We start from the raw sequence: 13,732 nt of genomic DNA on the forward strand, positions 1-13,732 counted from the left end.
TGTGGAATTAGACTCTATATCAAAACAGGCTATTTATGAAGACAAAACAACTGTGTGGGGCACATTATCCGATTCGGAACTTAATTATGAACAACATTCGAAAAATATTACAACGGAACTTGAAGATACGAATATAAAAAGTGATTTTTCCCAGTCAGGCCCTCAAAAAGCATCGACAAATTTGTATGCTATAAATAATTCATCATCAGAAAAAAAATTTCCTACTAAAATAAAACTTACTGACAGTACTCAAAGAGAAATCAAAAACGATCTTGATTATTCTGAAAAGATAACGATCCCTGTAGTACTACCAAAAATTAGAAAACCATCTAAAGAGCTAATAGAAGCCGTCATTAATCGAATCGCCTCTAAAACTACAACGTTCGGTTACCAACAGCAAAAATCAACCGGTAAAACAAATTCGTACACCAATAATACTGAAATCTCCTTAATGGATGGAAGTCCCTGTGCAGCGTCATCAGTTCAACAATGTAGAACTCAAGAAGTATTTCGAAATTATGAAAGGCTTCCAACAAATGGATCTGAAACTCCTTCACATAGTTACGATCGTTGCAAGGTAAGAAATAAAAATTGTTTTATTGCGTAAATGATTTATTCTTGAAATAAGTAGATTCAGCTCTATCTTTAAATATTTCATAATATATTTCAATAAGTATGATGTCTTATCTAGAAAAAAAAACATGTATATCCTACAGCGTGTTACTATTTAATGACTTTTCATAAAAAAACTTGGGTACCTATTTCTTTTATTTTATTGGAAAATTATTATTGATATCCCATAATTTCAGACCCACATTACAAATTTGCTTCAGTGACTTATCACTGATATTTTCTTTATTTTCAAAATCCTCTCAAATTGAACTAAGTAGTGAAAAAATATGTTGCTCAATTATCCGGCAGTTAACTTGATCATAAAATATAAATTTCCATCATTATATAAAAAATTAGGATTGCATTTTCTTGTTATTTTTCTCTTTTAATTTCAGGAAATTTATCTGAAGAGGAAGAGGAGTCCGGATAATAATCAGATATCAAAAAAAACTAAAATTTCGACGACTCCGAATGAAAAAGTAATTGAAAGACAAATTCCTGTTACTGTTCTCAAAGTGGAACCTAATAAGCAGTATATGATGATATCGATAACGCCCAGTAACCAAAATACGGATCAAGATCCTTCCGGTCTTTCTTACAACCACTCCAATTTATTGACTAATTCAAGTAATCAAATGTCTTTGAGTAAGTGGAAACTTTCCATTTGTTGTCGAGTAAATTTTATTGATGAAAACATTCGAATTTTGAAGTTGAGGGAAATTTTTTAAGATTTTTCAATAGGTATTGAAAGTAACACTGGTCAAAATAAGAAAAATTTATAATATAAAGATCAGTATAGCATATCAGTGAGAATACGTCAAAATATTTGTTTGTAACATAAATTCCTACTGTTTTGTATTCATCCTGTAGAGTTTGGAAAATATTCTTGTGTAAAAGTTAATCTCAATTATCAAAAATATTTTCAATTATATATTTTTAAATATTGTGAGAAAAAGAGTATTGAACGTGTGAGTTATAGGTATAATTTTGACCAGTGTAACTTTTAATTCGTATCAATTTGTAATTAAATGATGTCTTTTCCAATTAGGATATTCGACATCTACGATTTCTAAGGAGAGACAATTACAGCATTTCGCCAGTAGTCGTTCGAGGTATGTAAATTTTTACGTATCAGATTTCTTGAATTATTCTTATTCAATGTGTTTTCAATGCTTTTTCGGTCTTTTGCCATTATTTGTTTTGTTTGGATAATTATGAACATTACATTACATTCCCTTAGATATTATGTCTTCCACTGCTTTATTTAACAATACCGAGTCCATCACCACCTCACTATACTCCAAAGTTTATTCCAAATTTTATTTTTCCTTTTGATTTTTTCATCATTTTAACCATTATTATTTTTTTGTCTGGTTGTTTCATGAACTTGCTAATTGGCCTTCCTTTCAAACAGTTTATTTAGTGTTTGAAAATTATATTCATGGCTAATTTACAAATTCAATACTGATATTGATTCCACTAATACACTTACGAGACTTTTTGAAATCATACTTTATAAAGCTTCAAAAGTGCACTAAAAAGTGAAGAATAACGTAATGATAGAGGTGGTAGCGGACAAGGTTGGTACGTATGCCGACTAAAGGTGGTAATAATTCATTTGAATAGAAAAATTTATTATAACAAAACCAAAAAATTGGATGGTATATGAGAGGATATAAAATGTACTATTCTGGAGAAAGACAAAATTTGAACGTGCTTACTTTTGGTTTTGTTATAATAAATTGTTGATATTTTTTTTTAATTCTATTATTACCAAATTCTGACGGCAAACGTACCAACTTCATCCACCGCGAACTATATACTGTCCTAATTTTTCACTATCACACTATCCTGTTGAATTTTACTAAATCTGCATCCAGCACTATTTGTTTTGTTGTTATTATAACTGTTTTCATCATTTATTGTTTAGTTTTTTCCTCCTTATGTCAATTATTTGAATTAATATACTCATTTTGTGCCTCCTACTTATTTCAATAATTCTTCTTGTTTATCGACTATCTGTTTAAGTTTTTGTGTTCCATGTTCCGATTTTTTTATATTATAGGCATTTCTGTGTAATATTAGATACATATTTTTCCACGTTATTGAAATTGAAATTTTGTTACTAACTGCATGTAATCGATAGTTTCCAACAAATTTTTTTATTTATACTTTCCGTAAAACGAATTTGTATCCGTATAGCGACGATGACCAGCATCATCAGAAGTCCGATTCTTCACCGATATGTACAACAAAAAACAATCCACTGCCCGAAGAAAAGAAAAATAAAATAATGGAAGATCTGAGGATTTTCGTCCGAATGCAAGTGGGTAGGGCCAGAAAATATTACAAATCTGATATCTATTGGTTCCAGAAAATGGAACCATACGTTTCTGACGAAAACTTATTTTGAAATAGAAATGACCAGAGATTATAATCATATAATTATAAAAAATGAATCGAACTTCAAATTACGGCAAATATCACCAAGAAGATTCATTCGAATTTTTAGAATTCTGTACCTTGGAGGGACAAGGCGGGAGTATAATTGTATAATTCGTTTTTATGTCATTTATTATTCAATTTGACGCAGCTATTATTTTGTCTTATTTAAATAATTAAAAGATTTTAATGGGTACTTTTTATAAATGTACCAATTATCAGTCAACATTATATTTGGTGACAAATATAATGGGAAGATTCTTAAGAATTCAAAAAATTCACGACACCATGCTCTTGATAAATACTTATTTAGTATATATAAGAGCTATACCTACATAAAAACCGTATTCGATTTATTACATATTTATTTATTATATTATTATTTAAAGTTAATATGATACTTATATTAAGTTTCTAAAAGTTAGTTAAAATACAGTCGTGAAAATATATGTCGTAGTACTAGAAAAATCGTCATACCTACCACGTAGAAAAGTGATAATTAAAAGAAAATCACCTGATAATGATTATTCTTAGAATAATTTAAATTAAGTATATCCAATTGTGTTTATTTTATATTATTTTCTTGTTGGCAATAAAATATTTAATATACATCGACTTTATTTTGATCCTTTCCATCCTTAGTCCTTACATTTTCTCACTGTTCTTTGTACCTATACCTATAGGTAGTATTTGTTTTGATATAAATTTTTTTTCAAAATATCTTTCAAATAATTGGATAATGGGGGGAGTGGAGTTTGATTACTTGGAACAATCGTTCAAAGGGAACAAAGGGGAATGTTAGGCTTGTGCAGCTTTGGTAAACCATATATTTTAAGGGGTAAGGCATTGTGAATTTCCATATTTTGCATTTGAAGGAGAAATGGGAAGTTGTTATTCCCAAAATAGAGTCAGATCATTATTTTATTTTTGATAAGAATTCGTAGGGTCTTGTTCAATTTTTTTGTAAGTTGTCTTGTGGTTTGATAATTTCATCATTTTATTATTATTATCTCCTGATTTCATAATTATTTGAAATTTCTACATTTTAAATTCAATTTCTATTCTCTATATTTTAAATCAAAATTATCCCATATAAAATGGAAAAACAACTTTTTATTTCGCCATCAGCTGCAAAAAAAAATGAAAATTCACAAAGCCTTCCCCCTGAAATATATGGTTTACCAAAGCTGCACAAGCCTGACATTCCCCTTCGACCGATTTTTTCAAGTATTCAAACTCCTCTTACCTCATTATCTAATTATTTGATTAATATATTGAAAAAAATATAAATATATAAAATACCATATCAAAACCACATGGGATTTCAAAGAAGAAATTAAAATTATAAAAATTCCTAATGAATATGTATTTATTTCGTTAGATATGGTTTCTTCATAAACAAATATTCCTATTTATATTTTGAAAGATATATTAATAAAAAATGGGACAAAATTAAAGAATATATGGAAATACCTCAGAAAGAATTTATAGAAGCTATATGTTGGAGTATAGCAACGATGCGCACACTAAATATAATTGTGCCTGTGCGAAATGAAAATGCCAGGTAGACGGGAAACCAAGAGAGCCAAATTTTATTGCTCTTCCTCTTCCGTCTGAAGAGCCCCGAAGGATGACCCACCACGGTCAGTCCGCCACCAGCCCACGCGACAGCCAGTCGCATTCAGCAGTTCACATCCAGTTATCAGTGTTTATACAAAAGTGTTTTTTACAGTCCATTCATTTATAATTAAACGAAAGACTTTTTCAAGTGCATTTTATATACTGCGTTACGTGCATACTTTTATTCATGTATTATTGTGCTTCATTTATGTATTATTAATAAAGTCAATCTAATAATACTTATTGTTTATTAACATTTAACAACACTATAGAACTCACACTTACAACAACATATTTCAAATATGAAAATGAAATATACAAACGAATTAATGGTTGTGCTATGGGGGCTTACATTTCAAGTGTTGTAGCACAATTGGTAATGGAAGATCTTGAGGAAACGGTTCTAAACAAACTTGATATACATATTCCATTATTTTTCCGATATGTAGATGATTGCATTACTGCTGTACCAAAGAATCAAATTGAAAATAAATGAAATTCTTATCATAAAAAATTTCAAATCTCAATGGAAATCGAATAAAAAAATAAAATCAATTTTTTTGATGTCACATTATATAAAATTGACAATAACATAAGAACAGAGTGTGGCTGACAGATCTATACCTACAACCTAACTTCATCCAAATACTTATTTCACTTAATCGAAATCTGAAACACCAAAAAACAAAAGAAATAATATTATATATCGAGTGATTTGTACTAATTTGGGCGCTTGAAATGGAATCTAATACACAAAAAAGGAATATTTAGAAATAGTGCACATTCATAAGAACGAAAAAGCAATAAATGATAAAAAAGATCTGAATAATTTAAATAAAGTATATTATGAATGTAGCTGAATATTTATTGGTTAGAATATAAATGACAATAAATTTTATCTTAGATTAGGTTATACTTAGGTGAAGTTGAAATTTATCAAAATTTCTTTTGGCATGATTCAAAATTATATTGTTTGATTTTCAAAATACAGGTAGAATTAATTGAACTTTCATTTGCAGTCAGTTTTAATTTATTTTTCAACTTAAATAAACACCAAACGTGCTGTTTATTATTGTCCTTATTTAGAACATCTAGCCTTGATAAGGCCAATGCGCAAAAAAGTAAAAAATGACTGAAAATCAATTTCACAATATTTTTTCTGTAAAATTGCAGGGCTTATTGATTGTTAATAATTTAACTATCATTTTCAACTACTTTATTTTTTTCAGTCAACAGTCACCTCTTAAAAAATCGGCAAAAAATAATGTGGCCATTAGTTTGTGTCACTTACCTTATATATTTTATTGGGTACAAATTGTGTGCTGGTAGAGCCAAGATAAGCCATTTTATTATTAGGTACTAGGTATTATCTATTATTAACTGTCGAAATTCTTTAAAGTGTTTTATTAAAAAATTTCTTGGACAAAGCTAAAACTCCAACCAAAACATTATATAGACCTCCGATCCGGAAGACATCTTCAAAAATTTCATCATGGCCGTACTTAGAAGTATTTGCTCCCTCTGACCTGCACCATTAAAGACACGCCCTATTTTACGCCCCTCCATCGTCGCCATTACAATGAAGGCGTGCTCTGACGATCTAAACGAGCTGCTGCATTCATTTATTGTTCGTCAGTGGTAGCCTATGAAAAAAATTTTAAAATAAGTTCTTTTCCAGTTTTTCACTCTATAACATGGGATGAAAAATCTGTTTCTCAATTGAAATTGGTTGAATTTGAGTTTTCTAAGATTAACTCAGAAGAATGGAAAAAAAGTGTAAGTAATCATTTCATTGAAATAGACAACGAATAGTTTAAACGATTAGTTTACTGTAAGATTTTGAGGAAACAGAACATAGGAAACATCATGCTGCCATTTAAGCTTTATGTTGAATTTGGGTCAGCTACCTCTACTGGTGAATCCAGTAGTCCCCCGACGCCCGACCCTTTTCGGACCTTCGGTGTACCTGCTTTTAACTACTGTTGCAGTTACAAAAAAGGTCCGAAAGGGTCGAAAGTCGGCAGTGCTCAGTAGCTGACCCAAATTTAACATAAGTAGAGTTTAAATGGCAGCACTGTATTTCCTATGTTCGGTTTCCTCAAAATCTTACGGTTGATCGACGCTTGTCAAGACATTCAATCAGTTCTTATTAATTCAAAAAACTAATCAAACAACAGTGATTTCCGCATTAATGATCTATTGATTATATTAAACAATTCCACCGCGGACCAAAGTGGAGCAAACTTGCTGTGACTTTAAAATTGGCGATTTCGTTCAAGTCAACTTTGAAGATAGACCTTCGTTTAATTGAAATTTGGTTAGACTAACGAAAAACTTATCGACAGTATCGTATATGCTGTAGAACTTGAGAGATTAAGTGAATAAACATTGGATATGAAATGAAAATTATAAATTGATTACACAGACAGCAAAAATTGAAGTGATATGGGGAAGATAAAGATAACGTCGTTGTAATATGGAAAAGACCTGTGTGATGAAAGAGAAAAAATGAGAACAAATTGGGAAGTTACTGAGGTGATAATAAAGTTAAAATACAAGTAGATGCCTAGTTTTGAAAATGGCATATAAAAGGCATTGAAAATGAAGAAGAGAAAATAACAGGATTAAATAATCAATTTGTATAAAAGAGAACACGAGAAAAGGTGAGTCGTTATCAAAACAAAGATTACAATATGTGTAGGTCGAGAATAGAAAAATATTAAAATTAAAGTATCAATATAAATATAAGAAAACGTAAATTTCCTAGCGAAAAGGCAGAGAACGTATGCAAAGTAGGAAAAGCAGCCGAAACAGATACTAATGATGATAATTTGCTCCAGGTGTCAAAAACTAACAAAAGTATCTATAATAAACAAGATGAATCTGTACCAACGACAGAAACGTTGAAAAGGGAAGTTAACAAAATAGAATAGAACATTTTGTTAATATCAGATAATAAATTATGTAACATATTTAAAATAAAACAAGGACAAAGATCAAACAAAACACCTCATTCTAGTTATTTATTTGTTAGGGAAACGCAGTTCTACTAAGAATACTGAAAGTTTGGCCGCAGTTTAGAAAAATTCATAAAGCTTCTTGCTTCCGTGAGATATTCAAAAAATTGGATGAGAGTGTCTATCATGTTTTTCTTCAAATGCATTTTTTTGTATTCGAAGATGCTATGCAACAAAATGGGATCTAAAAACAAAAAAAGTTCAGTTTGGGCAGGAACTTCTAACTAGGAAGGATAGGAGGAGAGAAGAACATATGGGCGCTATAGTCTTAGGTCGAGGAAACAACTAATATCAAACTAAGATCATACGCCTACGCGAGCCTAAACGAGATTTGTTAACATTGCTATTCCGAAGAGGAAGAGTGACCTCTATTCGATCCAAAACATCTCCTCCGGGTTCGTGTTTGCAAGGAATAGAAGAGGGTGCCATAAAGCAATGTAGAAGGTTCATTTTCACGTAAAAACAATTTCAGAGAGCTGCTTTATAAAGAATGGGCCGAAACTCTCTCACAAACAGCAAAAGTACATTCCTTGCATGATGTGCAAAGTTACATAACTCTAGATTAATTAGATCATCCTCTAGATCCAGAACAATTCTTCACCCTACTTTAAAAAAAACTGATATACAACACCTCACTTCTACTCAATTATCTACCCGAAACCACCCTATAAGCCGCCACTACTCTCTTAATTTTTATGTTATTTTTCTATGTTTGTATTTTTATATTTGTTTAATTTCAATCAGAATCCACATAGTTTTTTAGAACATATATTCTTCCATTTCTCAACTCGCTAAGGTTACGAAAAATATTCTTTTGCTCCTTTTTTTTACAATATCATTTTTATTATACTAAAATACTAAATGAGGCCACTGATAAAATAGGTACAAATTAATTTTTTTTATAAAGTATTACCTTTCTCAACATACTCAACATCTCAAAACTACAACCAAACAATTCCGATTCTCTCCCATTGAACCCCGGTTTTTCTACATTCACCATTTCTCTAAGAGATCACTAGTTCTTTTCCCAGATAATTCAGTTGTACAACAGGAATTCGAAAAACCACGGAACAAATTATTTTTGACATGTATTTAGAAAAAATCTTCAAACTATTCCTCCTCAAATCCCGAAAGATAGTTGCTCTAAATAAGCGTCCCCTTCTCACAACGTTCTTTTTGAAAAATATGCCGATGTTCACATTCCACTTATCACCATGATTGTCCTAGAAAATTAAAAACTTTCAAAATTCCCAACAAAATTTTATGTAAAAGAGACGGAGGATTGTATGATTGTAGTTGTCAAAAGGAACTAGGCAAACAAAGAGAACTTTGGAAAAATATTTGATAACAATCCATATTGTATTTCACGTATCAAGTATATACATAGTGGGAAAATGTAAAGACTAAGGAAGGAAAGGATCAAAATAAAATCGTTGTATTTTGAATATTTTATTGCCAACAAGAAAATAATATAAAATGAAAATAATTGGATCTAATACAAATGATTCTAAGTAAAATCATTTTCAGGTGATTTTCGTAAAATGTATCAAAAGAATTTTCCGTTCAATTATCACTTTTCTGGTTCTACGACATGAATTTTCACCGACTGTATTTTGCTGCATGCTAATTAAGTTATAATCTTTGTATCATTGTTTCGGAGCTTTCAGAAGCTCAATTTATCATATTAACTTTAAATAATAATAAGTATAATAAATAAATATGTGATAAACCAATTACTGCTTTTATGCATTTATCTCAAACATACTAAATATTATTCTTGTCGACCAAATATAATGTGGATTGATAATTGGTGCATTCATAAAAAGTATTACAATTTTTCAAATATTTATACAAGTTGTGATATTTTATGCATCTATTCGGATTTATAGTGTTCAAATTGTCAGCATTATGTATCTTTCACATAGCTTCGTCAAATTAAATAGCAAATAACATAAAAAAAACGAATTATACAATTATAGTCCCGCCTTGTCCCTCCTAGGTACAGAGTTTTAAAAATTCGAATGAATCTTCTTGGTGATATTTGCCGTAATTTGAAGTTCGATTCATTTTTTATAATTATACGATTATAACCTCTGGTCATTTCTATTTCAAAATAAGTTTTCGTCAGAAACGTATGGTTCCATTTTCTGGAACCAATCGATATCAGATTTGTAATATTTTCTGGCCCTACCCACTTGCATTTGGACGAAAATCCTCAGATCTTCCATTATTTTATTTTTCTTTTCTTCGGGCAGTGGATTGTTTTTTGTTGTACATATCGGTGAAGAATCGGACTTCTGATGATGCTGGTCATCGTCGCTATACGGATACAAATTCGTTTTACGGAAAGTATAAATAAAAAAATTTGTTGGAAACTATCGATTACATGCAGTTAGTAACAAAATTTCAATTCCAGGAACGTGGAAAAATATGTAGTAAAAAGCAGAATAAATCGAAACATGGAACTCAAATACTCGACAAACAATTATTGAAATAAGTAGAAGGAGGGACAAAATAAGTATATTAATTCAAATAATTGACATAAGGAGGAAAAGACTAAACAATAAATGATGAAAACAGTAATAATAACAACAAGACAAATAGTGTTAGAAGCAGATTTCATAAAATTTTTTTCAAAATCACCCTTCATAAAAATTTAAAAGTACATTGAATAGTGGAAAATAAGGACATTATATGGATCGTAGTCGATAAAGTTGGTACATTTGCTGTCAGAATTTGGTAATAATAGAATTTAAAAAATATCAACATTTTATTATAACAAAACCAAAAGTATGCACGTTCAAATTTGGTCTTTTTAATGAATAGCACATGTTATATCCTCTCATAAATATTTTTCTATTCAACTGAACGGATCAACCTTGTCCGCTACCACCCTTATCCTTGAATTCTTTTTCAGTTTTTAGAGCAATTTGAAGCTTTATAAAGTATGATTTCAAAAAGTCTCCTAAGTGTATTAGTGAAAAGATCAATATCAGTATTGAATTTGTGAATTAGCCATGAATATAATTTTCACTAAATGTTTGAAAGGAAGGCCAATTAGCAACTTCATGAAACAACCAGACAAAAAAATAATAATGGTTAAAATGATGAAAAAATCAAAAGGAAAAATAAAATTTGGAATAAACTTTGGAGTATAGTGAGGTGGTGATGGACTCGGTATTGTTAAATAAAGCAGTGGAAGACATAATATCTAAGGGAATGTGATGTAATATTCATTATTATCCAAACAAAACAAATAATGGCAAAAGACCGAAAAAGCATTGAAAATACATTGGAAAAAATTGTGGAAGCGGTAGGAGAAGGAGGAATAAGAATAATTCAAGAAATCTGATACGTAAAAATTTACATACCTCGAACGACTACTGGGGTAATGCTGTAATTGTCTACTTTGTAATTAATTACAAATTGATACGAATTAAAAGTTACACTGGTCAAAATTATACCTATAACACACACGTTCAATACTCTTTTTCTCAGAATATTTAAAAATATATAATTGAAAATATTTTTGATAATTGAGATTAACTTTTACACAAGAATATTTTCCAAACTCTACAGGATGAGTAAAAAACAGTAGGAATTTATGTTACAATCGTTATGTTATAATTTTTTTTTATTTTGACCAGTGTTACTTTCAATATTGAAAAATCTTAACAAATTTCCCTTAACTTCAGAATTCGAATGTTTTCATCAATAAAATTTACTCGACAACAAATGGGAAGTTTCCACTTACTCGAAGATATTTGATCACTTGAATTAGTCAATAAATTGGAGTGGTTGTGAGAAAGACCGGAAGAATCTTGATCCGTATTTTGGTTACTGGGCGTTATCGATCTCAATTGTCAGCGTCCCTCACGATTTGGATGTTGTATGGTACGGCAACAATCAGCGGTACATAAATATCAATAAAATTTATGACACATGGGAAGCGTCAAATGGTCTGGTTTACCAGCGTTCCACGCATTAACGGGCTGTGATTACAACCCAGCTTTTTATAAAAAGGAGAAAAGAAAACCGTGGGCGCTGTACTCAGAAAATGAACAATATCAAAAAGCATTTACAGCTTTACAAGATCCACGAAGCGACAATTATGAAAATTCTTTTGACACGCTCGAAGATTTTGTCTACAAAATCTACGCTACAGTAAAAAATGGGGTAAAAAATTGCTCGAATGTCGATGAAGCTCGATTAAAAATATTCTCCTCGACATATACTACTAACATCGAGTCCACGGACGAGTTCAAACAAAAATTAAAAGACTTTGACGCTTGCACATTACCACCTTGTAAGCGTGAACTCAAGCAGCAATTACTTCGAGCTTCATACATTGGACACATGTGGAAAAATACCTTTTCTCCAGTACCCAATGAAACTCTAAATATTCTGGAATTCGGCTGGAAACTCGAAGATGACATGTATTCCTTCCAGTGATTCGAGCGCGAGGACGTACCTTCAAATATTCAAGAAATAACTGAATGTATTTTATTTTTTTATTCATACTTTCATAACAAATAGAGGGAAATTACGTCAACTCTCCTAGCGCGGCGCGCGAGCGCTAAATTCTGTTGTTTTCAACTCGCGCTGATGGTACGAAAATAGACTTAGAAAAAATTCCGTGAATGATACTGAAAGTATCATTACACACTGATTCATCTTCCGTTTTAATACAAGTGTATTAATATAAGTGTACAGTTTTGCAAATAAAAAGTACCATGTGCGATATTAGATTAAAGGAGGGGATAAACCGTTCATCCTGTACCTGCACCTCAAAAACTTATATAATTTATTCGGGGATATGCTATGCCTTTATGGAGCACCGATTATTAAGGGAACTAATCAGTTTCCAAATCCACCGATTATAATTGGTATTACTATAAAAAAAATTATGATAAATGCATGAGCAGTTACGATAACATTGTAAATTTGATCATTTCCAATTAAAGTTCCGGGTTTTCCCAATTCTGTGCGTATTAGTACTCTAAGGGAGGTACCAACTATTCCAGCTCAAATCCCAAAAATAAAATATAATGTTTCAATATCTTTATGATTTGTTGAAAACAACCATTTACTCAGTAAAATGACTGAGTTCAGGCGATAACTTGTAAATTTATTTATTAATATTAATATTCTTTTACCAAGCCTTATATTCAAGTATGATATTAAATTGCAAATATAAAGGTAAATAATTTTTAAGGCTTAGATCAAATATAATATCAACTTTGAAGGTTGATAGTTTAACTTAACTTAAATCCTTAAAGGATATTTAAAATCATTGTGCAGAGGCATAAGCTAAGTAAAGTGAATGCATTTAAGAATAGAAAAATGAAATTGTTAAATTTTGTTGCTTTAATCAGATTTTCTACTATTAAAATAATTCGAGAGGAAAATGTTAATCGTATATAAAAGTATAAATTAATTAAGATTGTAATAATTAAAATTACCCTCAAAATATATATTTGGCTTAAAATTAAATTGTTAATTACAATTCATTTCGGTAAAAATCCTAAAGATAAAAAATTTAAAATAAAGAATAATTTAATTAATTTGTTTGTATTTAATGAATTAAAAAGTTGGTTTAAGTGGATAAGATCAATTTTATAAAAAGTAACAATATTTAAAGTAAAAAAATTTAATAATGAGATATACTAATAAAATTAATTTGCCATTTAATATTCCTGCACTCAACCGATATGGTTAATTGAAGAATATGCTATAATTTTTCGTAGTCTTGTTTGATTTAACCCTTGAATTCCTGTTACGATAGAAGAAGTAATTAATTACAAATGTTAAAAATTATTATTATTAAATTATACATAATTGAAATTATTGGGGCTAGTTTTTGTCATGTTTATAAAATAAGGTGATTTATTCAATTTAAACCTTTTATTACTTCGGGGAACCAAGTATCAGAATTATTGGGGACATAATTGGGAAGAAATTAATGAAATAATTACGCTTCTGAGGGAAAAATACTTTTTTTATTTTATTAAGGGGATGATTCTTAAAAGGTTAATTTCTAG

Source organism: Diorhabda sublineata, chromosome 10 (assembly GCF_026230105.1).
Source record: "Diorhabda sublineata isolate icDioSubl1.1 chromosome 10, icDioSubl1.1, whole genome shotgun sequence".
NCBI lineage: Eukaryota > Metazoa > Arthropoda > Insecta > Coleoptera > Chrysomelidae > Diorhabda > Diorhabda sublineata.